Source organism: Miscanthus floridulus, chromosome 18 (assembly GCF_019320115.1).
Source record: "Miscanthus floridulus cultivar M001 chromosome 18, ASM1932011v1, whole genome shotgun sequence".
NCBI classification, from domain to species: Eukaryota; Viridiplantae; Streptophyta; class Magnoliopsida; order Poales; family Poaceae; genus Miscanthus; species Miscanthus floridulus.
Window position 1 is genome coordinate 111,728,069 of NC_089597.1, and position 6,423 is coordinate 111,734,491.

Below are 6,423 nucleotides of genomic sequence, written 5' to 3' on the forward strand. Positions count from 1 at the left end.
TAGGACATGGGCTGGGAGGCGGAGGCTGGAGGGGGCGCTTGGGCAGTGCGTGGGTCTCGGAAGCCGCAGCGGCGGCGGATCTGGGCGCCGTCGCGGGGATGCCGTGGGACGCCGGGGTGTGTGTGTGTGGAAGGAGGCACCAAACTGACAGGGAGAGAAATCTCGCAAAAGAAATAGCCATATTTGTCAGCAATTTTATTTGTCAAACTAACATTCCAGCAAAAGAGAAAAACGTTGCATGGATTGGGCATCACATCTTCTCTCAAAACAAAGACGGCCCTTCCAATCTCCTTGGCGGATAAATAAGAAGATGGTTACTACAATAGAGTATAAGAGGCCTTTCTACTTGTGCTCTGAAACTATGCGGGTAAACTTGTCCATGAATTGCCATTTCTTGACAAAATCCCAGCCAGGATTGTTCTGCAACAAACAGAAATAAAGACACAATTAAAAAAACAACCTTTTTATGACATCAGTAATCATATTGTGGAAGGAAGAAGAAAAGAAGAAGAAAAGGAGAATAGTAATCATTAGGAGCCAACTAAAAGGAAGCACAACAGAACATCTCTTGCATTATCAATTGAATGTATCTATCTACACAAGGTATGTTCCAGAACCAAGATAGGCCCCGTTTAGCTTGCTGAATCTTGGCTAAAAAACACTGTTTTGGCTGAATTATTGTGAGAGAAAAACACTGTTCTGGTTGAAAAAACAAGCCAAACAAGTCGAATATGGGGTAAGCCGGACGGGGCCATAGAAGATCATCACTACACTAGATTAATGAATATTGACGATACTCAAAGGAGGGAAAACATTTGAGATATCATGTTAAAACAAAACACAAAGCAAACACAATTGTTTATTGCAATTGAACTTTAAGTTTGATGTGCCAATTAGAAAACGTCTCAAATTTGTTAAAGAAACCTGGCCACTGGTTGTCATCATAATGTCATATGCTTTTTAAGCTAAACACAATTCATGTTACTCATCACTACTCAGGATCGAAAGTTGAATGATTGAAAATGCAAACATATCAAATTGATCCACTGCTGCCTCGCTACTCCACCCCTGTACCCGCTTCCTCCACCTGACTAGACTCCTCCCCTAAACCCCTTTCAATAGGCGTACAGCCGACCCCGAACCCAAACCTAGAGGCAACATGTGGAATTGTGGAGAGTAGCGCCTGAAATTGATCCTGATTTCAGGCGCCTATAGTATAGGAGATGTGCTAAAGATCGGAGGCCAGCCTGAATAGATTTTATGCATAGACACAAAGTAGTTAGCAGAGTTGTGATCACAAAGAATAGACGGCAACAAAATTGTAGACATTTGTAAACAAGAGTAATATCGTGATTGCAACCTATGTTGTTCACATGTTCTATCTGTTCTCAAATCTCAAGCCTATGGGCCATAGCAGGTAATGATCATCTAATATTACCAACCAACCATTGACCCATTTTGTGTTGTAATTTGTAATTGTACAAAAATGGCTTCATTTAACACTGGTATGAAGGCCTGGAATTTTCTAATGCATCCCTAATTCAAGTAACAACAAAAAATAGTGTATACGAGCACAAACATTTCCAAGGGTAAACATAAACTGTGCAAGGTCAATGAAGAAATTACCTTCTGAAGCATCTCCTCCAATGACATTGGTGGTTTCTCATCAATATCAGGATTACCAAAAATTCACATGGTACTCTAGCTCACCTCAATCTGCATGCACAAACCCACAGCAACAAAAACTATCAGGAACCTTACAGCCACATCCAGATTGGAGAACTTAACAAAATCCAAAAAGGTTCTGCACACACCATTTTAGTTGTGTGACAACTGATAAGCCTTGAGGTAGGCATCCTACATTGGATATGGCAGTGCATTATCTGCCGCCGCCATGAACCCTTCCTCCAGAATTTTCATAATATCCACGTCGAGCTGCTGCACAGATCCGGTGCAGTTGTAACTGCTACTGCAAGATAAGCAGTGGGTTCACCTGAGCCATTCACAAGTGAAGGAACGGCTTGGATGAGAGCTCTCCTTCTCCCTCTTTTTTTGGATCATTTAATTTTCTATCACCCTCTGCTAATAGTTGGTTCTTGACTAAAAAAATTAGAGATTAGAAAAGAGAAGGCATAAATATTACAATAATACAATTAAGACATGAAAGCCCATTAACAGTATTTCCTTTATCTAAAAAAGCACGTTAAAAGTAAAATGGCATAGTATATTGCATATATTTTACTCTGGACTGGGTTAATTATAAAACTAATTACACAACAGTAGGTTAATTAGCGAGATGAATCTATTAAGTCTAATTAATCTATGATTGGCACATGTTTACTGTAGCACCACATTATCAAATCATGGGCTAATTATGCTTAATAGATTCATCTCGTTAATTAGCCTCAATCTATTCAATTAGTTTTGTAATTAGTCTACGTTTAATACTCCAAATTAGTGTCCAAACATCCGATATGATAGGGACTAAATTTTATTCTGGGGAACCAAACACCCCCTATAATGATTTTTCAAATTACTGCATCATGTACAATTAACCTATACTTACATAACATATTCTCTAAAAGCGCCAGCCATCTATCCCATGGTTAAAACTACAATATGTGCAGCCTAGCTCAGTTGGTTAGGTTCCTTGTGGTGTAACCTGCCCACCCAGGTTTAAGTCCTCAACTTGGCACGGGTGCTCGCATTTTCCTAGATTTATTCTAGGATTAATGGCGTTGTGATTTCATTGGTAGGTGACGTTTGTTAGCGATATTAGTTAGCCCGGTAGGGTTTGTTAGCCGACGCTTAGCTTGTCATGCATGCGTTGTCATCTTGTGCATGAAGATAGGAAATATTGTTAGGTGTTGTTGAGTCTATCTCTTGTAACTTGAAGTGTTGTACAACCCACACCATGGGCTATTCCTGGTCCTATGAACATGAAGCCGAGAGCCTCAGGGAGAGGCATCTCATTAACCCTATTCTTTACATGGTATCAGAGCTCGTCCGACCGTGTGGCCGCACACAGTGATCCGGTCGACGGGAGGACAAGTGCACTCGACTCCAACGCCGTCTTCTAGGAGGATTCACCCGGATCGTCTATGGGTGAGCACTCTGCGTCCGTTCCTATTTCCACCGCTGATCTTCCTGCTCGTCCTGTTACCATATTACAACAAGGCGTTCGTAAGCCCAAGCAATACACCGATGGCACTGTTCAGTGGTGCATGAATGCTATCACAGTTGAAGAACCATCCACTGTACAAGAAGCCTTTAAAGATCCCAAGTGGGTAGCTGCAATGGATGCTGAATATAAAGCATTGTTACAGAACAAGACTTGGCACCTAGTTTCACCTCCTCATGGTAAAAACATAATTGATTGTTAACCTTATTCTTTACAACGTTCCCGTCGACAGCGAGACGCCTGTGGTGACTTCGTCTATCTCGAGATGTGCCGACAAGTCTTTTCGGATGTGCTCATAGGGGTAGGGTTTAGGTATGTATATTCATAGGGGTGAGTGTGAATATGTGTTGAGTGTCTACGTTTGTACCTGTGTAATTACCAAAAAAACCGCAACATGTACAATTAGCCAAAGGAAGGAATATTTTGCAAAGGTTTTTGTACCGAAGTGCGTTGCTTTTCTTGTCTCAGTAATAAAATGGCGCCAAACACTTCTTTGCTTCTGCCATTTCCCTCCAAAAGGCCCGTTGGTAGAATAAGGTAAAGAGAAAAGATGAAAAAAAGGAAGGCTCTCATCCATGTCGTTCATTCTCCTATGGATGGCTAAGGTGCAGCCATTGCTTATCCTGCAGTAGCAGTAACAACTGCACACGATCTGTGTCGGTTGTAACCCTAGTCGCCATTGGCTTTGTCCCTTCACCAAATAGATCGCTTATCAGTCTTCCACATCAACAGACCGGCGATCGCCACGCCCGCGCCCACTACGACCACGGCCCGCCATCATGCCCTCCACCATCTTCACCGTTGTGGTTCATGCAACCTAGGAGTTCATTCACCTCTTTCATGGCTTCCTACAAAAATAACATCGATTGCTGTGGGCTTGGAGATGACGGTGGCTAGGCGGCAGCCTGCTTTGCTGCCTCATGGTGCCAGATGAACCGGTTCTCCTTTGGAGGCTTATCGGCCACCAGTTGCTACCTCCGGGGACCCCGTGGCCTACGCTAGAGAACTAGAGAATGCAGGGCGGCGGTGTGGCGGCGGAAGAGGCATCGAGGCTCGGCGACTCCGATCAGGGCGCTAAGGAGCATTGTGCTGTTGTTGAAGCGCCTGGTGAAGGTTGACTGCTTGGGGGCGTCCTTAGGGGTGGCGGTGGGCATTGGGGATCTACAACCACGAATGATGCCAGAGAACATGGCGAAGGACGGGATGGTGGGGAGGAGGGAACGACAGGCGACAGGCTTGCACAACTGTGGCTGACGAATGCTGCACCGAAGAAGGGATCCACCGTCCATGACATCATCATTGGAAATGGGCCTCCTGGGAGCGTGTGGATTTTTCTCAAAAACTGGAAGAATACCCGCGCATTACTGCGGTCAGCCGGTACATGGTCCGGGTTTGGCGGTTTTTTTGGTAAAATCCAACCCAACCCGTCGGAGATGATATGTTAGCGGTTTGATACCCACGGTTCATGGTTTCAACCCGGTGGCAGGAAACATACGACACAAGCCATCTACCTTTCCCTCCGCTGGTCTGCCCCAATCGCCCACTCCCACACGATAGCACCCGCGCCGCTGCTGACCTTGCTCCCAGCAATAATGGCATGGCTTCTCATGCGCTCCATCTCAACTACCTGCTCGCTAAGGGAGCCTCTGCTCCCGCCTTGGCTTTCACCCGCCATGCGCGACAATGGTGGTCCATGTTGCCTCAGCTCTCGCCTGAGTAGAGGCCAGCCGCCTTCACCATCAACGTTCACTGGAATTCGAGATTGGCCTGCTTCCTGGCTGTGGTCAAGCTTGAGAAGTCCAATTGATTTGCTTCTCTGACTAGCACCCGCTCAATGAGCAAGGAGAGCCGGAGGATGGACAAATGCATTATGAGGAAGGAGACGACCTACCTGACGGGTTGAGTACAAACCAACCCGCACAAAACCAACCCGGATGTGTTTCTAAACACGGTTTGCTGCGGGCTAGTTCATGGGCTGGTCCGGGTTACGACCGGACCATGTACAGGGTGAGCTGCGGGAACTGCACGTTACTGGATTGCATGGCATGATGATATAAACAACAAAATACTTATGTGTCTTGGTGATGTGGACATTACAATTACATGGGCTAGTGGTCCTGCCGACGTGGACATTACAATTACATGGGCTAGTGAATTTTAATTGTCTGGGATAGTGCATTGCCTAGTGGAACAGTTTGCATGTTGAGAGAAATAGCAAATAGGTGACTTGCTGACGTGGACATTACAATTGCATGGGCTAGTAGATTTTAATTATCTATGATAGTGCATTGCCTAGTGGAACAGTTTGTATGTTGAGAGAAATAGCAAATAGGTGACTTGCTGATGTGGACATTACAATTGCATGAGCTAGTGGATTTTAATTGTGTGTGATAGTGAGTTGTCTAGTTGGACAGTTTGCATGTTGAGAGAAATAGATTGTGGGGTTTTGCTTTATAAGAGTACTAGAAGAACGCCCCGTACGTTGCTGCAGGAATCACATGTAAAATTATACTACTTATATTTACTTATGTGAACGAATAAATATCATAATACATGTTAGTGGATGATTTTTAGCATTTTGATGTAGACAACTAAATATACGATAGTAAATGATATTGCTTGCTAATGTGAATAGCTTGAATGAAGACATAATGGCATGTGTTATTAGGATGTTGATGTGGATATTTTGCCTGTCGAGATAGCTGCACGTGCTAGAGTGATGTTCTAGTGGATGCTGACATGGACATTTTGCATGACAAGATAAATTGCTAGTGAGATTTGAAAATATAAGATAAATAGATATAGATAAGATATAAGATCAAACAAATCTGATCATGACGCATGAGGGTGGTTTAAAGGTGATTTTCCATTTTCTAATATAAAAATATTAAAAATCTAGTATAATATCTAATAATTTGTAATTTATTTATTTTAAATCTTAAAACATGAAAGTAGTTCCAAATTACTTCTAAAATTGCTATCTATACGCGCTCTATTTAAAATTACTTAGATCATTTTTAATAAAATAATGAGTACAACTATGAGCAATAAAGTAACATGAATTGAAATAAATCGATTCCAAAAACTCGAAATATAGAACTAACAGATAGATAACTCTTTTAGAAGAAAATTGTATGAGTTTCATATTTTTTGGATTTATAAGATAAATTAGTACGATTTTTGGACATCAAACTAGGTTTTTATTTTTTAGAAAATAGAAAACCACCTTTAAACCTGGCCAG

At 42.8% G+C, this 6,423-nt stretch overlaps 1 pseudogene; it reads right to left on the reverse strand.

The window, feature by feature from the left end:
* Window positions 1–342: 342 nt before the first annotated feature.
* On the reverse strand, window positions 343–4,856 carry LOC136524388 (uncharacterized; annotated as a pseudogene).
* Window positions 4,857–6,423: the final 1,567 nt, after the last annotated feature.